Here is a 21983-nt window from a genome sequence, read left to right as displayed (position 1 = left end):
AGGAATCTGAAGGTGGCAGTTTCCTAGATCCATGAAAGAGGTACAGAGTTTTCTAGGTTTTTAAACTTTTATAGGCGGTTGATTGAGAACTTTTCAGCTCTGGCCCACCCTATAACTAAACTACTCAAGAAAGGAGTGCCGTTTCTATGGTCCCCTGATGCCGAGGCAGCTTTTAACAAACTCAAAGAGGTCTTCATTCATGCCCCAGTACTAAAACATCCAGACCCATCTGAACCGGTTACTGTAGAGGCTGATGCTTCACAGATGGCGAGAGATGTAACTACAGGGTGTTTACAACCGGTGGATTTTTACTCCCACAAATTGATTACTACTGAGCAGAATTATTCTGTGGAAGACAAAAAACTGCTAGCCACAATAAAAGCTTTTGAGGAATGGCGCCAATATTTAATGGGAGCCTTACAAAAAGTTACTGTCCTTAACGACCATAGAAATCTCCTGTTTCTGAAATCAGTCAGGGCGTTGTCTATGTGACAATTATGTTGAACTCTGTATTTTAGCGAATTTGATTTTGTTTTACAATTTCAAGATGGGAGGAAACAAAGGAAGGCGGCTGCCTTGTCCTAGTTAGGACATGAGGCTAAGGAACACAACTGTGAACCCCCTCCTATTATTGCCACGGAACGTATTCTTGGAGCTGTGTGTTCCAAAGACACCTTCCTGCAGGAGGTGTTACAAGCACAAACATCTGAGGAAGTCAAGGCCTGGGAGGAAAAATATCAAGGGGTTAGGGTCCACAACTTCCTATACATTATAGGTGGTTTAGTAGGTCCCATGGTAGGGTTACAAAGACAGGCCATGGAATGGAGTTATGCTCACCTACTCACAGGCCATCCAGGTTACAAAAAAACAGTAGAGTTATTGAGAAGACAGTTCTGGTGGCCTAATTTCACAACAGACACTAAAGTATACATAAAGAAATGTCATGTATGTGCACAAAGCAAGAGTTCACATAAGGTCCCTGCTGGGCTTCTGGTTCCAATGCCCACTCCTCCCGGTCCCTGGCATTCCATTTCTATGGATTTCATTGTGGAGTTACCAAAAACCACCGAACACTGCTGTTTTAATGGTGGTGGACATGTTAACGGAGATGTCCCACTTTATTCCTTTGAAAGCACTTCTTACATCCAAAGAGTTGGTCTTAATATTTGTACAACCATTGTGGGGTTACTTCTGTGATGATATCAGACGTGGACCTCAGTTTATTTCAAATTTTTGCAAGGGTTAGGCAAGCTCTTACAAATAGATGTGCGTTTCTCCTCAGGGCATCACTCACAAACTGATGGACAGACAGAAAGGGTAAATCAATGTCTAGAACAACACATTTGATGTCAGTTATTGCAATCTACTTTAGATCGGGACACGTTTCTTTGGGCAGCTGAATTATCCATCAACAACAGCATACATTCTTCTATAGATATTTCCCCTTTTTTCTGCTCTGATGGGTTTCATCCACGCTTTCTGTTGTCACTCCCTACTATCTCCATGCCAACTCCTGCTGCGCTGGAGTTTGTCAAGCAAATGCATGAAATACAAAGGGCAGCAGTAACGAATCTTAAAAAAGCCAAAGTGGTGTATACAAAGAATACTGAGCTCCATCGCAGACCTGGTCCTGAATACGCAATTGGGGACATGGCTTGGTTGTCTACTCACCACATCACGGTTAAAGGAACAAGAAAGTGTAAACCACATTTCATAGGTCCCTACAAGATTTTGAAAGTAAACAATCCTGTGGTCTTGAAACTCGAACTTCCTTCTACAATGAAAATACACCCTGTTTTCATGTGTCCCTACTGAAACCAGTGGTATAGGGTACAGTGTTGCCAGTACCTCCTGCTCTTGTGACTTTGGAAGATGACCCTGAGTATGAAGTTGGAGCCATTGTGGATTCCAGAAGGGCACAGGGTAGACTACAGTATCTAGAGCATTGGAAGGGCTATGGCCCTGAGGACCTTACCTGGGTACCTGTGGGACATGTCCATGCCCCTCATTTAGTGCATCTTTTTCATAGACGTTACCCCTGTAAATCCAAACCGGTTGGGAGCACTTTTTTTGGGGGGGTGTACTGTTATGGTTGCTCTGCGTCCGCAGAAAGTTGCAGCAGGGGCGGAGTAACACGGGTACAAAACAACCCGAGAACACAGATCGAGCACTTCGCTTTCTAGTCATCGGGCGTCTCCTTTCTTTCTGGGTCACACTTACCTCTTCCAGTTCGTCTCAGCTTTCCCTGAAAGTCAGTCCTCATTGCTGTGGTGTCGTGGGCTATAGGCCTAGCTGGACACAAAGAGACTCACACGTGTTGTATGGTCAGTGGCCAGTATATTACTCAACCACGCCCAGGTCCCCTGGGCTTTTTATTGCTTCGTTTATGTGCTGGCCGAGTACACACTGGGCCAGCCTAACTGGGGGGCGTCCTGGGGTGTTTTCAAGGACCACCCCCTCTCAACACAGCGTGGTGGGTTGGTCCGACATTACATTCCTCCTTTACCCATAGAATATAAGATAAACATAATGAAAAACATTTCAAACATTGAACTTAAGATAATCAGTCTCTGACAGTGGGAACATTTAGGAACAGTCTTACTTGGTCAGCCCGGATTTTCAGTTCGGCTTCCGTCTCACCGGGGTCGGCAACGTGTGACGAAGTCCAGGTACTTCTGGGACGGCCTGGGATGAGGCCGCAGATTGTACCGACCTTGGCTGCCTCTGCTTGGGGGAGTCAAGGCAGCACTCTGTGAGTCATCTACCACGGACGTCGACTGGATGCTCGGGCTTTCTTGAATTCTGTCTTCTCCAGAAGCAACAGACGCTTGGCTGCTTCCTCCTGGCATGGTGATGGGTTGACTGTTGCATTCTCGTGGTTCTTGGCAGCTGTCGGGTTCTGGGGTGTAGGTCGCACTGGGTGCCGTGTACTCATCAAAATCGTCGGCGAAGATTTTTTTTAAGAAAGACACATTCCGGGTTACCTTCTCAGTACCTCGCGAGGCTACTATCATGGTACCTTTGACTTCTGTTACAGTCCATGGGTCCACCTCAAAAGGCATCCTGAATTTTCCTCCCGGGTGGCGATCACGTACCAGTACTCGGTCTCCGACAGCTATGGAGCTATCTTCCACACGCATCGTCTGGATGCTTCCTGGTTAGTGCTGGTGCGCCATGCCATAGACTGGTTCAGAGGGTTTGGGCACTGGGCACACATAGGGTGGTGTGGGATGGTATCAGCTACTGCTCTGCCGAAATAGAGGCGCCTCGGGGAGATTCCCGTGGTGCAGTGCAGTGTGAGGCAATACTCCCGGAGGAACTGGTAGATTGCATGCTCCAAACCCCGACCATCTGACAGGGCGATCTGAATGGTCTTGTTCAGTGGTCGCATCAGCTTTTCGACTTCTCCGTTTGCCTGTGGCCAACTGGGAGTTACACGGCGATGCTGGATCCCTTGAGATGAAAGGTACTCGTAAATGTCTGTGCTTGTGAAGGGCGGTCCGTTGTCTGTTTTGAGTTCTTTCATCAGGCCGTGAGTTGCCATTATCTTCTCAAGTTTCGGGATAACTTCTCCTGCCTCAGTGGACGAGACAATCTCCACTTCCGGGTAGCGTGAAAAGTCATCTATAACAACCAACATGTATTTCCCTCCTGGGAGACTACCGAAGTCTGCACTAGCTTTTTCCCATGAAAGGATGGGCCCACTTCTGTGATTACTGGCACAGGGTGGTTGGGGAGACCAGTTGCAAGGCACATCGGGCAGCACTGGATGATGGACTCCACTTGTTGGTTTAGGCCGGGAAACCACACCTTGCTCCTGAGGCGAGTCTTCGATTTCACGATTCCCTGGTGGGCACCATGTGCGAGGAGGGCGGCTTGTTGGGTCATGCACTTGGGTAGGACCAGGCGAGGACCTCTCAGGAGACAGCCATCAGGGGATGCTGACAGCTCGCTGCGCACATTGTAGAGGGCCCTTAGGGTGTCCTGGGCTTCTGTAGTGCGTAATGACGACGGGCTTTGGAGTGGTCTCCAGTCCCCTGAGGAGAGTGCCACGATAGCCAGCTGAAGGCAGTCGTCCTCTTTAGTGGCTTGCACGACTTCGTCTAGCGAGATGGGAAGAGGCCGGGACCTTTCAACGATCATTCTTACGTATTCTTCTGTGGCGGAGGCCCCTGTCGCCTCCGGCTTGGTGACTGGTCGAGCGTGGCGGGACAAGAAATCGGCAGGATTGCTTGTGCCCGGTCGGTATTCAACGTTGAATTGGAACTCCTGAAGTTGCAGCACCCACTTTTCAATTCTTGGGGGGGGGCCGTGAAGAGGATCCCCGGAACAATGGGAGGAGAGGTTTGTGGTCAGTGACTACGACGAACGGGTGTCCATACAGGTAGATGTGGAAATGGTGACAACCCCACAAGATCGAAATGGCCTCTTTTTCGATTTGAGAGTAGTGCTGTTCCACTGGAGTAAGGGTTCTGCTGGCATAAGCGACAGGAGCCCACTCTCCACACGGCTGCTTTTGGGCCAACACTGCACCGAGGCCTGTGGGACTAGGGTCTACCACTAGCTGGGACTCATGCCGGGGGTCGAAGTAAACCAAGGTGGTATCGGTGGACAGGGATGCCTTCATCCTTTGGAACATCTCGTCTTGTTCTGTCTCCCATGTCCAGTGGCTGGAGGCTTTGGTGAGGTCCCGCAGAGGGTCTGTCAGGTCCGACAGATTCTTAATGAAACGTCCGCAGTACGTCACCATGCCCAGAAAGCTGCGGACTCCGGACACGGACGTCGGGGTAGGAGCGTTTTGAATATCCTTCACTTTGTCTATATCGGGACCAATGCCCTTTTCTGAAAATCGGTACCCAAAGAAACTGATGTCTCTTCGTAAGAATTCATACTTTTCGCAGTGGAGGGTGAGGCCACTGTCTAGGAGGCGGGTGAACACTGCATGGAGGCGTTGAATGTGTTCCTCCAGGGTAGATGCATGCACGAGAATGTCATCACTGACGCTCAGAACTCCATCCAGCCCTTGGGGGACATTCTTGATGATGTTTTGGAATACCTCCGTGGCACTGGAGATCCAAAATTGAGTCGAGTGTACCGCCACAGCCCGGCGTGGGTGGAGAATGTCGTTATAGGGCGAGAGTTCGGATGGAGCGGGATCTGGTGGTATCCGGAGCGGAGGTCCATCTTCAAAAACCACTTTGAGCCTAACTAGCTCTCCAATGATCGTTAACCCTTGGGGTCAGGTGGCATTGCGCTTGATGGCGAGGTTGGGGACTCGCATGTCCACACAGATGCGGACGATGACGATGGGCGACACCCAGGGGGTGGGGCCTTTCACCCGCTCTATGATCCCGGCTCGCTCTAGCATGTGTAGCTCCGTTTTGACCTTGGGAAGAAGGTGAAATGCGACTCTTCGGTGGCTGAGCGCAACAGGGGAAACAGACCTGTCAATGTGCAGGCGGGTCGCTGGGCCTCTCAGACATCTGATCCCTTCAAACAAACTGTCGAACCTGTCCAGCAGGCTGAGGGTGTGAATAGTGAACGCAAAACGGATCAGATTGAGGTCTTGAACGGTTCTGCAGCCGAGCAGGAATCCGGATCCTTCCTGTGACACATAAATTTGGCATGCCGGTGGGCGTCCTCATGGGATAGATCGGCTTGGAATACCCCCACACAGTTTGAGTGGAGATCGGGTGCCATAGGCGTAGACTTGTACCCGGGTGGGGCGGAGTGCTGGCGAGTTTCGTAGGCCCTGTATACGCTACCTGCCATGAGGTTGATGGTGGCACCTGTGTCAATCAGGGCGGCGACTGACTGGTCTTGCACTTTAACATCACACATCGGTGTGGCTGGTCGGGTAGCTGAGAGTGTGTTTAACATTCGAACCACGTGCACAGTTGCAGTGTCTGCCTCATCATCATCCATGTTGCTGCTCGCGGGACCCTCGTGTGATGGCTCGATCGCACGTACTCTCCTTGGTGGGCCACTTTGTCTTCTCCTTGGCATGGACCGGCATACCTTTGAGAAGTGGTTTACTTTTCCGCAAGCACTGCAGGTTTTACCTTGCGCTGGGCAAACTCCGTCGTGTGGTGATGGGCCACCACACCAACCACAGGATCGACCATGGGAGGGCTGCGAGGGCACGGCGGTTCGTGGCCGGGTAGTTCTGGGCCGTTACTCCTGGACATCTGTGCGGAGGGCGCATACGGGTTCTTCTTTAACTACCGCAGACGGCTTGGGGTCCATGTGCGCAGCCCTGGCTTTCGAAAGTTCTTTGGAACGGCCAAGTCTCAGGATGTCCCTCATCGGCATAATGTCTTCTTGTAGGATGCGCTCGCGCAGTTTGACCGACGCGCAGCCTTGGATAAACTGGGCACGTATCTCATCATCTTCATCGGTAAGTGTGCAGGTACTGGCTAGCTCCTTCAACCTGGCGTAGAAAACATCCACGGACTCCTCAGGTAGTTGGGGGGCTTGGCGAAGCAGGAAGCGTTCATAGTCGGGGCTAGCAAGTGGCTCGAAGTATGCTGTAATGGCATCGCGCAGCGTGGCGTAGTTCCTGGGTGGGCCAGGTTCTCTGATGCATTTGGAGATTTTATGAATTTCCGCACCCCCTAGATGCAGGAGCATGTGTCTCCTCCGTGGGGCAACAATCTCAGCAGCCTCAAAGAAATTCTCAAGGCGCTCAACCCAGTCTCTCCAGCGCGCTGCCTGAGAGGGCGGGGTCCAGTGATATCAAAAGGCTCCAATGGGGGCACCATAGCCATGTCAGGCGGAAACAAACACACTGTGGGCGGTTAGCAGTGTGCTCCTCAGGTACACCTCGGGCAGGCTGTGGTGGCAGGCAGGGCCACTGTACATGAGCTTGCGCTGGGGGGCAAAGCAGGGTGCTGTGGCAGGTAGAGCTGCTGCCGAAGAGCGAGTTATGGGGCACCTGTGGGTGCTGGTCATGCACACTGCGTGAGATGAGGAGCAGACTGCCAGCTGTAGTTGTCCTGGGCAGGCAGGACGAATGGAGGCACAGTTGGTGGCTGGGGAGTGAGGCCAGGCAGATCGCAGCACTACGTGAGGCAGCACACGCGCCGGACGCGCAGCAGGAAGTGCGGGACACGCCATGCACAGCAGGATACCAGTAGGGCCAAATGCATGTGGAGAAAACGTTCCAGAGTCCTCAAGTCTTTTGGCGCGCAGGGCGCACTCCCCGGGTCTTGCTGGAAGGGCTCAGCGGAGGAATGCCACGGCTGCAGGACAATAGTGCCGGTCACGCATGCGCGGCACAGATTCTTAATGCGAAGGCCGGCGCGGACGGCCTTCGCATTAAGAGAGTGGAGAGTGGAAACGGACCCGGGCACTAGCAGGCAGTTGCGGGACACCGGCCCTGCAGGACAGGAGACTGACACGCGGCCGCACCCACAGGGGATGAGGGCGCGAGACGCCGATACCCAGGCAAGGTAGGCGGAGCGGGAGGCGCGGCAGGGGTGCTCCCGCAGAGACAGTGCCAGCAATGGAGCTCTGAGGAGGCAATGAGGCATGGCGGGGTGGTAGACAGACCAACCTTGTCGCGAGTGTGGTGTCACGGGCTATAGGCCTAGCTGGACACAAAGAGGCTCACACATGTTGTATGGTTAGTGGCCAGTATGTTACCCAACCACGCCGAGGTCCCCTGGGCTTTTTATTACTTTGTTTACGTGCTGGCCGAGCACACGCTGGGCCAGCCTAACTGGGGGGGCGTCGTGGGGTGTTTTCTAGGACCACCCCATCGCAACACCGTGTGGTGGGTTGGTCCGACTTTACAATTGCGGGCGCCTTGTAGTCCAGGCGGCCGGTATCGGTTGCGGCATCCTTCATCCTCTGGATTCTTCCTGGAGGCGTGGCATCCATTTCGCAGGGGCTGCTTGCCGGTCCTGGCATTTCCTGTGTCTGCTCTGCCTACAAAAAAAAAGAAAAGACAAGCATACGCTTAAGACTCAAAAGGATCTCCCATTGCGTTAACGCACTTGCGCTGCTACGTATATTTGTATGCTTCAATACAAACATATACTTATCTGAGTGATGTCCCCCTTGGCTTTAGACAAAGGGCATCTGTATTCTTTTTTAATTACACCTTGAGAAGGCTGCGTCTGAAGATTGCTGTATGTGGCTAGTTTCCTGAAGTCAAGGAGACAACATATTAGCCTGCATATGTTTTGCACTTTTTATATTGCGCACATCTGAAAATACATATATCAGTCTCCTTTTTGGTCATATTTATAAGAGATTTATTTTTTGGGGGGCTATATTTTGCCTTTTCCCTTTTCTACATTAAGCGTAAGAAAGTTGTCATGGACTCCTAAATTGCATACTTGATATGTATACACTGGCTTATTTCTATCTTTGTATCTCTTCCTCTTGCTATAGAACTATTCTGTCTCCTGAGGGAACACTTTTGGATTATAGTGGAAGAGGGGAGTAAAACAGGTAGTGAAGATAGTTACTTACATTATTGATATATACACTCTACTTTGCTTTTGCCCTTATAGGGCCTCACTCTTGTTCTTTATTGCAGGGTCACACACATCTTCCACTGGCGCCTCCCTGCTGCACTGGTCACACCGAGGGACCTTCTTCAGTTCAATTTTCCTTGTTTCCCCTCTTTCCCTTCTACACTGGTCTTGCTTTGACTACGTTGGACATACTTAGAGATAAAGGGAAGGGGGGACCTGCTTCAACTTCTTGCATCTCGTTCCTGCGGAAACGTCAGGTGAGCCTTGATATGGAGTGAGTCAGTGAGTCCTCAGCAGTCAGTCATCGACTCCGACCCTGGAGAACAGAAAAGTTCACTGTTGTGTGACCCAAGTTTCTATTTGATGGGAAATTTGCCAGCATGATGGGTAGTTTCTGCTCCATACCAAATTGGCTGACGGATTTTGTTTATTCCACAGGCTCAGGTGTGGGACTAGTTTCAAATTTTAGACAATGCCTGCCTTTTGAGTATTTTTTAGAGACCGGTCCCTCCAGAGACTGGTCAGCAGGAAGGTGAGATGAAGTTGGGAATTCCTTGTCATCAGAAACCCAAAGCAAGGCCCCCAAAGAGAGAGACATTTTCTAACTTTCAAACAGTTTGCATTAAGGGCTAGATGTACGACCAGTTTTTGCGTGCGTAAAACGGGTTTGTGACCCGTTTGCACACGCAAAAACCTACATGGCCATGTACAAACACTGTTTTGCGAGTTGCTAAAAATTGACCCCCTATTAGGAATGGGCTTTCCCTTTGTAATATAAACTCTCTAGCCATATATGAATGTTTTGCAACTGCAATTGCGGTCGCAAAACACTCGCAAGTTACTGCCCTCTTCAAAAGGGTGGTAATGGAGTCGCAAATGGGAGGGGACTCCGTCCCTTCCCCTTAGTGACGGGCTCTAAATATATTTTTTAAGGGCAGGCAGTGGTCCCAGGGACCACTACCAGCCTTAAAAAAAAAATTAAACAAAAGCATCTCTTTTTTTTTTTTTTAAATGCGTCCCGTTTTCTTTAAGGAAGCAGGCTGCATTTTTTTTAAAAACTGCTTTATTGACAAGCAGTCCCAGGCATGGAGGTCTGCTGAGCCCAGCAGTCCACCATCCCTGGGAGGGCCAGCCATTCTCAATGGGGACGCAAATTGCGAGTGTCTCATTAATATTCATGAGCCTCACATTTTGCGAGCCCACTGGGAATCGCAATCAGTGTCTCTGACACTGTTGTACATTCCAAAATGCGACTCTCAATTTGTGAGTCGCAATTGAGCGCAAATTGGAATGATCGTACATTTGGCCCTAAGTCTTCTAGGGAACAATGGAGCAGAAAAACAAGAGTTGGAAAGGGCTAGGGTTATTACCTAAATTTCATTGGTCCCCTGTGTCTCCCACCCTTTATGTCGTAGTCTCTGGTCCACTACAAATGTTCACAGGAATGCTTTAACGAAGCTATGCAACTGACATTACTATATGGATTCTCTTACCTAACATTCCAGTGCAGGAAGTCAAAATGGATTCCTGAGCCGCCACAGTGACATATAGAACACACACACACTACACATATCCAGGGCCCTTTTTCAAGGGTCAACAGACTAAGTAAAAACACAGAAAATGCCAGAGGTAACTCTTCCTGGCAGGCAAGAGATAAAAGGCCTGCCTGATTGTCAGTCTTCTAGAGCCCAGTGAGCTGACGGTAATCAAACTTAGATTAGGAGGGTGCATGTGGTGTGCGCTTCAGGACCACAGACCACCACTGTGGGTGGCGTTCTTTAATAGTGGGCCTACAGCGCACATGCAGGATTGCCTTGTGCACTGAGGCCAGAAATCTAAAAGCAAAAGAAACTCGCTGTACAGAATTCGAAGAAGGGGCACATGTTCTCCAGAGCCATGCAGTGGTCCATTTTCGTCACATCACTCGAGATACCCCAAAATACATTTTACAAAATGAAAATTTGATTTCATGTCCTATTCATGAAATGTAATGAAATTTAACGTCAAAATATATGATTTCCAAAACCGGTAGCCATCACATAAAAATGTCACATGTAATACGTGATCAAAATATGTTCCTTTAAGTTTGCAAAGTAACATGTGCTGCAGCACACATACAATTTCAGAGTTCCTGCAAGACATTTTAGGTTGGACCAGAATATAGTGAGGAAAAATTATGTAAAACATCATAAGATGAAGTAGAACTACCTATGCGAAATATGTAAAACCACTGATTTCGGACTAAAGCGCAATTACCATTGTGTAATTTACATTTTGTTCATGCCTACTATTTATTTAAATCAAATGACCAATAAACATTATCGCTGAATATAGATTTGATTTTAATAAATTGCATTAAAATGTATTTTGGAAAGCAATGCCCAAAACTCCCAAACACTAAAGTTAGACTTAAAAAAGCATTGTTTACTGCAACCACCTTAAATGTGAGTGTATATTAATATTTCCTCATATTTACAAAAAAAGCTTCAAGCTATTTCTTGACAGTGTACTGGATTAGATAAATAATAGAAGTACTAGTCGAAGTCTCAAAAAGAAAACCGTGAGTGTCCAAAATGTGCGACTATTGATGATAAAATCTTTCTACTTTACCCAGCAGCTGCTTTCACTGAATATCACGTAATTACCACACATCTCGAACATCACAAACGCCAGACACAAAGGTGCATATTTACAAGCCCCTATTGCCATAGTTACGTCACTTTTTACAACATTCTTGTGGCAATAGGGGCTTCGCCTTATTTACAAGGCGGTGTTAAGCCACTTAACACAGCACTTAGCGTGAAAGGGGCTGGCAATGGGTGTTGCAGTGGGCGTTCCGCCGCAACACCCATTGATTTTTTTTACTGCCTTTGTTTTTGGAGGCTGCCCCATAATTACAAGGTATGGGACAGCGCCAAAATTAGGAACAGGAAATAACTGGTCTTAAACAGCCGATACCGGTAGGATTTTTTTATTTCTCCTCGTATATTGCTCTTTCCACATGTGCTGCATTCTGCAGCACACATGGATAGAGCAAATCACCTGTTAAGATTGTTTATGTGCAGGGAGGTGTCCCTTCCTGCATAAAACAATTGCTCCTGCAGCACAGACACCCTAGCAAAACGGCGCCACGGTGCCTGCACTGGCACTAGGCAGCTTATTTAGCGCCAACGCTAGGGGAAGCGCAGGCTGCGCCTTATTTTTGTAAATACAGCGCATCCCTGCGTTTTGAAACTTACAGAGCGCAAGGTTACTAATTTTGAAGTAACACTGCGCTCCGCCAGTTTCTTGTACATATGCCCCATAATGAGATTTCATCCTCCTTATCTAAGTGTGATTACCAGCAGCTCAGTGGGCTCGAGAAGACTGACAGTGTGGCATGCCTTTTTATCTCCTGCCTGCCAGGAAGAGTTGCCTCTGGCATCTTCAGTGTTTTTAACTTGGTCCGTTGACACTTGAACCGTATACACATGCCCCATAATGAGATGACATCGACTTGCGTAAAAGGTCTACTGCTAGCCACTACAGGTTTCTCCAGTGTCTGGATCAAGGTTCTCTGCTCTTCCCAGGAAGTGGTCCTGCTCTAGGCCCTTGTTCAGCTCATTCTGTAGCTTCCATTCCTACCTTATTCCACCTGTAGTATGTCTCTACTTCCTTAGCTTGTTTTACAAATAGAGGAGATCTAATCTCTCTTAGTTACCCTTGTATTTAGGTTCTTTTCATCTTACCTTGTTATATCTTCTATCTTACCTTTTCACCTCTAGCTGTCTCACCCGCTTACCATGTTCCACCCATAGTGAGGTTCTTGCAATCTGACGTGGTTCTACCAATTATGTTGCTCTTCTGTCAGTTACTGTTCCATCAAAACGATGGTACCTCTTTCTTATGATGATCCATCTTTAGTTCCATTCTTCTTTTATTCCTTGTTCCCTCCAGTGTGGCTCATTTACATTTTTTGTTATCCCATAGTTCTTTGCTACACCTCTTTTGCATCCATTATTGAATTGCTCTCCGTTTCCTCATTCCACCTACATTGTTGCTCTTCCTCATTCCATTGTTCCAGCCAGAGTGATGCTTTTCTTATTTCCCTTATTAAGACTTTTCAAGATAGTTGTGCCCTGAAAAACCTCTTGGTGTTGATAATTTGTTGAACTCTTTCTGCAAAACCATTAATGGGCATCACCAAAGTTCCTTCCCGCGAATACACTATATCAATAGGTGTGGAGACAGGGCCGGCTTTAGCGCTGGTGGCGCCCAGTGAGACAATCATTTTTGGTGCCCTCACAACCTGGACCGCCTCCTTGGATTCTCTCACTACAACCGCGCAAAAGTGCCCCTCATCTCTCCAACCATAAATTATTGCTAAACATAGCCCCCACCCTGAGGTCAGAGCCCCCTCCTCAGGTCAGCACCCAGTGCGGCCCCACCGGTCACACTTCCCTAAAGCTGGCCCTGTGTGGACCTTTTGCATCATCTGCCAAATGTAGGTGAAACACAGCACCAAGGCACACAAGGAGTTTAGAGCACAGAAATCCCCACTTTCTAGTAGTGGCATTTCTGTATGATTTAGAACAAAGGTTTACAAAGAAAGGGAGGTACCCTACTACATGTAATAGGGACTGGGTAAGATCTAAGAAACAAAAGAATGTCCCAAGGTTTCACGTGAAACCTTGGGACATTCTTTTGTGATTTAGAACAAAGCCACCTTTACCACTCGCAAGGGGATGTTGCAGTGAACCCAATGCTAGGACATCTTGAGGCTGCCCCTCTGCAATCCACTATTACAGTCTGAAGTGATTTCAACCATTTCCCAATGTTAGCCTATAGGAAGAGCAAACCTCATAGGCATTGAAAACATGCATGGGTATTCATAACTACCTGGGCAGGGGACGCATATGTGTACCTGACCTGCCTTTCACCTTCCACTCGCTTCACCCCTTAAGCCATACCCTTGGGATACTCAGGTAGAAGTGAAAGGTCCTCTCAGGATGGCTAGTGACTTAAACAAGTCACTTGCAATGGCAGGCTGGACACATTTTTAAGATCACCATCGGTGCTAAGCACACACCAGCCTGTAATGGCAGGCTGGACACATATTTAGGAGCACCATCAGTGCAAGGGCACGCACGTCTTTAAGAGCACCAGTAGTGCAAACACACACTAGCCTCCAATGGCTGGCTGGACGTGTATTTAAGAGCACCATCGGTATAAAGAGCATAGCAAGCTGCAATGGCAGGTTCGACATGTCTTTAAGAGCTCCATCAGTGCGAACCACACACCAGCCTGCAATGGCAGGCTAGACATGTATTTAAGAGCACCCCCGGTGCAAAAGCACATACCATACTGCAATGGTAGGCTGGACACGTCTTTAAGAGCACCATTGGTGCGAGTGGGTACACCAGCCTGCAATGGCAGGCCAGACACAGGTCTGACAACAAAGTACTTGCGAGCATGCACACACCTGCAGGCCATACCAGACCTGATCAACATTTTAGAAACCTCAGGTGAGCCCCTTTTCCTAACATGTGTAGGAAGGGCATGCACACTGTCACACTGCACTGAAAGTGGGAATTTGCCACAGGCCCGAAGGCCTTAACTTGTGGGAATCAGTCACCCCCCAGTAAGTGTCTCACCGGAAGAGCTGACCCCCTATGGAAAAACCACATGGGAGTCATCGCTGCCCGGGCAGTGCGCACGCCGAAGTACCTACCGGGCTACTCACCTAACCCCGTTTGGTGATAGTGAATGGCCCCCACAAGAGTGGCTATGGAGTGAGACCGGCCACCCTGAATATGAGACATTTTTGACTGGCTATTCAGGCAGGTCGCACAGTCAGTGTGAAAAGTGCCCAGAGTCCAAAGGTCCGGAAAAGAGAGTTGGCAATAACCAGGAGGGCAAAAAGTAAAAAAGTTTTAGGGAAATCCCACTCAGAAGGGCCATGCCCAACAATCATTATTATCACAACGCAGAGCAAATCGCTGGGGTAGCGTTACACTGCCCTGGGAAGGCATTCCATGAGCATTGAGTGGGTGTTCCCACACAACTCCCATGATTTACCATCACTTGTAGACCTGGGAATACGCCAAAAGATACACTTTCTCGGGAAGTCATAACACAGAGAAATATCTTTATTTCTCCTTGTTACTTCCTCTTTCTGTGTATGCTGAATTCTGCAGCAGACGCAAAAAGAGGAATATGCCCCTCAGGGTTATTTTTTGCAGGAAGGTGCCCCAACCTGCACAAAAACAATCTGGCATGCAACACAGGCACACTTGCAGCATGGTACAAGGGTGTCTGCATTGGCACATGCCGGCTGCCAATTATGCACCAGCGGTGGGAAAAGGACAGGAACATGGTGTATTGTAATAAATATGGACCATTCTTGCCCATTTCCTGTAACGCAGTGCAGCAAAGTGACTTGCTGCTCTGTGTTGCACTATTTTTTCTTAAATATGTCCATAGAAAGACGATTTCTATCCCTCATTGGATTGTTTTTGTGCAGGAAACTACCCTTTCCTGCACAAAAAACATCCTCCTTACAACGTAGGCACCCTAGCAGCATTGTGCAAGGGTGCCTGAATTGGTGCTAGGCAGGCACAATGGCACAGTGCAGGGACAAACGCAGGAATGAGCTGTATTCTTTTAAATATAGCACATTCCTGCCCTTTCCCTGTCACGTAGCGCAACAGGGTGACTTGCTGCACTCCACTGCCTATCTTTCCCATAAATATGGCCCTGAGCATCTAAATACCAGTCTAGGCACAGGACTTAAACATGCCTTCTGTAGTTTTGATGGCTGGATGCCTGTAATCCGGTGGATTTAACCATGCGTTACTGGGCCCAACTGGTGGTGATGATGTACCTCCTTTACTGAATCATTTACTCAGACTTACTTACTTGCTAACTTGGTCCTATGATGGACCTTTTTCATCACACTGAGGGTAAAGAGGGTTAGCATTTCTTTTCTGATCAAATTCAATTAACAGTGCAACTAATTTAGCCCCAGAATGGGGACCAGGAATCGGTAGCCAATTCCAAGGGTGTTTATTACAAGTTAACAAGCAGGTTGAGGTAAATTACTCTCAAGGTTAATCCTTGGCGGATATAGCGTATTGCCACTACGCGAAGTTCCACGGAGTTGGGAAAAAACTCAGTGGAACTCCGCTCTGCTCTGCTCCCTGCTTCCACCCCCCAATAAAAAATATTTCAAAATGAATTTTAAAAGAAAAAAGCAGACTTACCTGTACTGTGGCGTCTCTGGGCTGCCCTCCTCTTCCTCGCCGTCTCTCTCCTGCAAACCCCCTACGTCAGACGGACATCTTGCGAGAAATGCACACATGAGGAGGAGGGCAGCCCGAGATGCCACAGTACAGGTAAGTTTGTTTTTTTCTTTTTAAATTCATTTGTAATATTTTTAATTAGGGGTGGAGGTGGGGAGTCTATTTTAGCATGGGTGGGGGCTGGCTAACTTCGCTCTGCTGCAGAGTCGGAGTTTTGCCTAAACTCCGCGTTCTCAGCGGAGCGCGGAGTAGGCAAAACTCCGCTGACGGAGCGGAGTTCTCTGCTCGCCCTTATACGACCAGGCTTTAAAATAGCAACAGGAAAGTCAAGCATCAGGAACAAGTTCAGATGGACAAACATTAAACTGACCACCAACTCAATTGCTGCTATGCTAAATATTAACATAAATATCTAACACTCAGAGAATCATTTAGAATGGTTCTTTCTATACATTAGAATCTATATGGTTCATGTACAAATCAAAGCACAATAATACTCAGGGTTCATAGAGTATCACATGTACAAAACAAAACAGGGATAAGGCACAAGAGTACAAGCAATATCATCAGAATCATGTTAGAAGCTTAGTCAAGAGTCTTCAGCAAGACTAAGGACAATGTTAGTCTAAACTCCACTTAGGGGAAATAAGAGGACATGGGAATTGTCTCTAGAAGTCCCTCCTGGTGGAAAATAGGGTTTGGGGAAATGCTTCAGGTTGGAGTCCAAGAAAGACTCTTCATAGTGTCTGCAGAAGGGGTTCAGCAAAGAAGTGTAACATGAGGTCTGCATGAAAGTCCAAAATCATCTGTGCATCTACGTTCAAAGTTTTGCCTCCTCTTTGTCAGGGCTACAATAAATTATAATCCATAGAGTCCGTTGGCAACTCCGCTTGGGTTGCATCATCAATAGTAGTCTATTGCATTTGTTTCAGTCTTTGTATGGATTCACATGGTATATTCTGCAACAGTGAAGTAAAATCCAACACCAGACATGGGAACATCGTTTTGGTCACACCCTCAGGCTTCTGTACAACAGACCATTGCTCATCTACAGGTTTCTCCTGTGCTCGTCATAGAGATCTGTTCTCAGATATGTATCTATTGCTTTTTACAAGAAATGTATCTATTCTAATACTAGGGAGTACCTGCAAAAGCAGCAAGCCGGCAGGAATGCAGAAGCACAGTAGATTACGACATTAAAATAAAAGTATGCTAATTTAAGACATTAAATCAATAATGCACATTAAATATATGTGAGCACATTCAAACATATACATATGTAATGTTTCTTTAGTACCTTTAGTTCATGCCGCATACATCATAGAATAAGCAATGAAATTGCACAACACTAAGTATACCTAGGAACCACATTTTGAAAATACATACGTGTAACATTAATGCATACATTGATGAAATGTTATCGTCCAACCTGTACTAATATGCTACTCATAAAAGGATCATTCAAAGCTAAGAAAAACATTTCTAGCAGTTGCACAGATGAATTCACCCATGTTTATGAATCATGTGTATAAAGTAAAAAGGGTAGTTTTTAGGGTAAATTACATATTGCAAATCTTTCACTTTTCAAAATAGCACGTATTATAATTATAAATCATTTTAGTCAAAGTGAAGCATATATTCTTTACTAACACATGTCAGTCATTTTATTTGTGGGAATCAGGTACCTGTTATTTAAATCATTCATTTTAGAACAGCTCATAAATGAAGAAGGATACAAAGTTAAACATCAAATGCATTTCTTTTGACATTAGTAAAACATTATATGTGAGAACTATAATTTGTATTGTAAAGACTCTCTGCATCCGCAGTGCCAGATGTAACGTGTGTAAAAATCATAAATACACGTGGGACTCCTGTGCTAAGTGCACGCTCATTGTATGTGTCAGTTATCAATCGTATTTAGGTTTTAGCGACGTGTAAAGAGCGGGCAACGTTTGCGCGGCACCACCTGCTTCCATTGAATGGTCTTGCTGAGTACTTTCTAGCCCCAGCTTAGGCTGCAGCAAATTAAGGTCTATAGACCAGGAAAGGGCCGGACTGACTGCTGGGCGTTTTGGAATGCTGCCGAGCTGGGGGCTGATTTCACTGCGGTGGGGCTGATTTCGTTGATGGAGACCTGCAGGTGCTTTGACATAAACAAAGCAAAACAAATTTCATTCAGCACACACAGGTCCCCATCAACGAAATCAGCCCCCAGCTCAGCAGCATTCCAAAACGCACAGTAGCCAGTCCGGCCCTGGACAAGGACATGTACTTCTGTGACACGCTGTCCAGCACTGCTCTTTTGCGAGCCTTGTCGCGTTCTTCCGTGTGGAGAAGGGGGCTTCAGGGCTTGTGAGGCCGCTCGCCCACTGCTTCCATGGACAGCCCTCTCACACTAACCCAGATGGCCAGTTATGGGCTTCGGAAAATCGTTCTCAAACCATTACTTCAAATACATAATTACACATTTGAACTCTTTTCAAGGTATTAACATGAATAATATGAGAATGTACACTTGCTTATATCCCAGTTTCACAGTAGCCATCTCTGTCGTAATAGCACCACTAACAACAACTGATGATGATGATGATGATGATAGTAATAACAATAATAATAATACTATGTTGCTAGTTTTGCTTTTATAATCATAACAAGTTTGTTTTTGTTTTGTATTTGTTGCCTTTGTTAATACACTATTGTTAGTAGTAGTAGTGAGAGTAGTGTAGTGGTAGTAGTAGTAGCGATAGTAATAGGAGTATAGTAGCAGTGGTGGAAGCAGTAGTAGCAGTGGTAGTAGGAGGATTAGTAGTACAGTAGTAGTGGTGGTGTGAGGGAGTAGTATAGTAGTAGCATCAGTAGTAGTAGTGATGGGAGCAGCAGTATTTGTAGTAGTAGCAGTAGTAAGAGTAGTACAGTAGTAGTTGTAAAGCAGTAGTAATGGTGGGAGTAGTATAGTAGTAGTGGTGATGGGAGTAGTATAGTAGTAGTAGTGGGAGTAGTATAGTATTATTAGTAGCAATAGTAGTAGTGGTGGGAGTAGTATAGTAGAAGTAGTGGGAGTAGTATAGTATTAGTACTAGCAATAGTAGTAGTGGTGGGAGTAGTATAGTAGTAGTGGTGGGAGGAGTATAGTAGTAGTAGCAGTGGCGGTGGGAGAAGTAGTAGGAGTAGTATAGTAGTGGTGAGAGTAGTATAGTAGTAGTACAAGTAGTTGTAGTGGTAGGAACAGTAGTAGGAGGAGGAGTGTAGGAGTAGTAGTAGTGGTGGGAGTAATATAGTAGTAGCAGTAGTAGTGGTGGGAGTAGTATAGTAGTAGTAGCAGTAGTGGTGGGAGAAGTATGGTTGTAGTAGCAGTGGTGGTGGGAGAAATAGTAGGAGTAGTATAGTAGTGGTGGGAGTAGTGTAGTAAAAGTAGTTGTAGTGGTGGGAGCAGTAGTAGTAGGAGGAGTGTAGGAGTAGTAGTAGTGGTGGAAGTAATATAGTAGTAGCAGTAGTAGTGGTGGGAGCAGTAGTAGTGGTTGTAGTAGTAGTAGTATAGTATTAGTAGTGGTGGGAGTAGTATAGTAGTAATAGCAGTAGTGGTGGGAGAAGTATGGTAGTAGTAGCAGTAGTGGTGGGAGAAGTAGTAGGAGTAGCATAGTAGTGGTGAGAGTAGTATAGTAGTAGTAGAAGTAGTTGTAGTGGTGAGAGCAGTAGTAGTAGGAGGAGTGTAGGAGTAGTAGAAGTGGTGAGAGTAATATAGTAGTAGCAGTAGTAGTGGTGGGAGCAGCAGCAGTAGTAGTGGTAGAGGGAATACCAGGTGGAAAAACGGGTTGCGAGTGCTGAGGGCGTGAGTAATCTCCACCAGAGGGATCGGACAACAAACCACTACATTAAGCTAAGTCTACCTTGATTCCGCAGTGCTCTAGCCTTTTCTTTTTACTTTTAGGATGTGCCAGGGACGCTCCACCCCCCTCCTGAGACCCATGGTGCAGTTAGCGCCGTATTTTAAAGTGAGATATGTCGTTATTCATGTAATTCTTTCATTGGGGGTCACAGGCCTTTAGTCCATTGATCCCTTGGAGCACACATATCGAGTTTTAACCTGTCATAAGCCATTCTGTGCTTTTTAATTTAAACACCCTTTTCACTTCACTTCCCAGAGCTAGAGGTATCATCCCTGTCAGGTTTGTGGATGGTGTTAATTCTAGCAGTATATGGGAACACTTCCAATGCCACTATTATGGAGCACCTTGGACAAAAAACGCTATTGGCACAGTTTTACAACTAATTGTATGTATGTCTTGTGTGTTTGTTTGTTTTTTGCTTCGCAGGTGCAGTGAAACTCCACAGTCAGGAGTATTTTTGGAATGAGCATTTCGCTCTTCCCTCCTTTTTTTGCACTTTATCACACTTTTTAGTTTTTCACTTTCACGCCCCCAGGTTAGGGTGGACGATTAGAGAGTCCATACCGCCGGGGTTTATTCATTTCTGTCCTGATGAATGCCTAGGTAAACTGAAACCTCCTGTAAGGCTGAAACATGTTGACTGACGTAGTTCTGAATTAACCATCCATTACCTTTGGCACTAAAATTCAGACACATAACCTTTTTTATTCGTGTCCTAGGGATCATTAATAAAATAATTTTTGAAGATACCCTTCAGACACTTTTTAACGTTTAATCTAATCTCACAACACGCCCAATTCACACAACCAGCTCCGCAGTCTTCTGGCGTCGCAGCACACCAAAGAGGCACTCGGCCTCTTTGGTGGGGCCCAATGATGAAGCATGACACTGACTAGGTCGGTGTGTGAGGGCTTTCTTCTCCACCCAAATAGGGTGTGAGTTCCACTAGTTGTTTCGCTCCATCTATGTGGCTGTTCTTTCTGAAGCTTCAACCTCTCTTTTCTTGTTTAGTCATATGAAATCGGGGATCAAGAGAGAATTTTGACTTTCCCTGTCTCTCCCATTGTTTTCCTATACTTTGAGGTTCTACACAATGAACCCCTCACCTGACCTCCTGAGGGGATTTAATGATGGGCAACCACTAAATTCCCCTCCATTTTGGGGCACCGTCTTTAGGTGCAGAAGACATGCGAGGTCAAGGGTCATCAAACCAGGTCTGATCTATTGAGTCAGCCTGGGGTGGAGGAGACAGAGGAGTTAAGTGGTTTGACCTGACACAGTAGCCGGCTTTGTCACCCTCCTTCCTTACAAACCCCGTTGAGTGCTCTTTCGAACTACACTGATGTGGGATACAGAAGGACATTCAGATACCCAGTGGTAAACTTAAAACTATGTGTGCTTCCGCTAAATACCCCCATGTTGTGAGTGACACCACAGATCAGTATTGACTTTTCAGCTGGCATACTTGTTTGTTCACCTCCCTATCAATGGGGGCACTTACAGGCCTTGGCATGTGACCAGTGCTTGAAATGGAAATATAAAGGTGAAAGTGGTACTCACTATCCGACACTACCTGTTTGATACTGAGAAATGCTGGTACTCTCTTATTGAAAGAATCGTGCCCATCCTGAGATGTGCTCGTACTCTCCTTTCAAATTAATGTCCCTGACCCTGCCTTCTTACTTAATCTACTGGCCTACGTCATGGAACCAATAGGAAGCTATTAATAGCTGCGCTGTCCTTTGTCTAGTGGTATTTGTGTCTCTAGTTCTTGACAATATACCTCGTTAAATGCACTCAAAGGCAGCGTTGGGTGGATAGTTCTAGGAATGAAACACCCTTACCCCCTAAGAACAAACCCAAAAACAAACTGAAATGAAAACTTCAATGAAAAGAAAAATGTCAGTAGCTATGTTGTCCAGTGTTTGCATTGTTAGGATTTTCCCCAGATGTGTGAAGCTGTCAGTGGCAGCTGCTACCAAACGGGGTTGGTGGGGAAGGGTGGGGGTAAGAGGGGAGGAATTATTAAAAAAAACACTTGCCTGGATACAGCCGGCCCATGCCTCTACTCCGTCGTCTTCTGGCTCCCGGCAGCAGGAAGCACCGGGCTCCCAGACTCCCCAAGCCAATCACAATGCTGCTGTCACCAGTATGAAAGCATGAGTGCCCTAGTTCGGGGCTCAGACAGGGACTGGGAGCCTGTGCATGTTCTCCATCCAGGTTGTACAATACAGCCCATTGGAGAACATGCTAAGTGCGCCTGACTGTTTGGCCGGCACAAGACAGCCGTCCAAACAGTCATGTGCACTTAGAGAGTGCCCACCACTCCT

The sequence above is a fragment of the Lissotriton helveticus genome, chromosome 3_1 (genome assembly GCF_964261635.1).
Source record: "Lissotriton helveticus chromosome 3_1, aLisHel1.1, whole genome shotgun sequence".
NCBI lineage: Eukaryota > Metazoa > Chordata > Amphibia > Caudata > Salamandridae > Lissotriton > Lissotriton helveticus.
The sequence above is the reverse complement of the archived record's forward strand: the minus strand, read 5'-3'. Positions refer to the sequence as shown.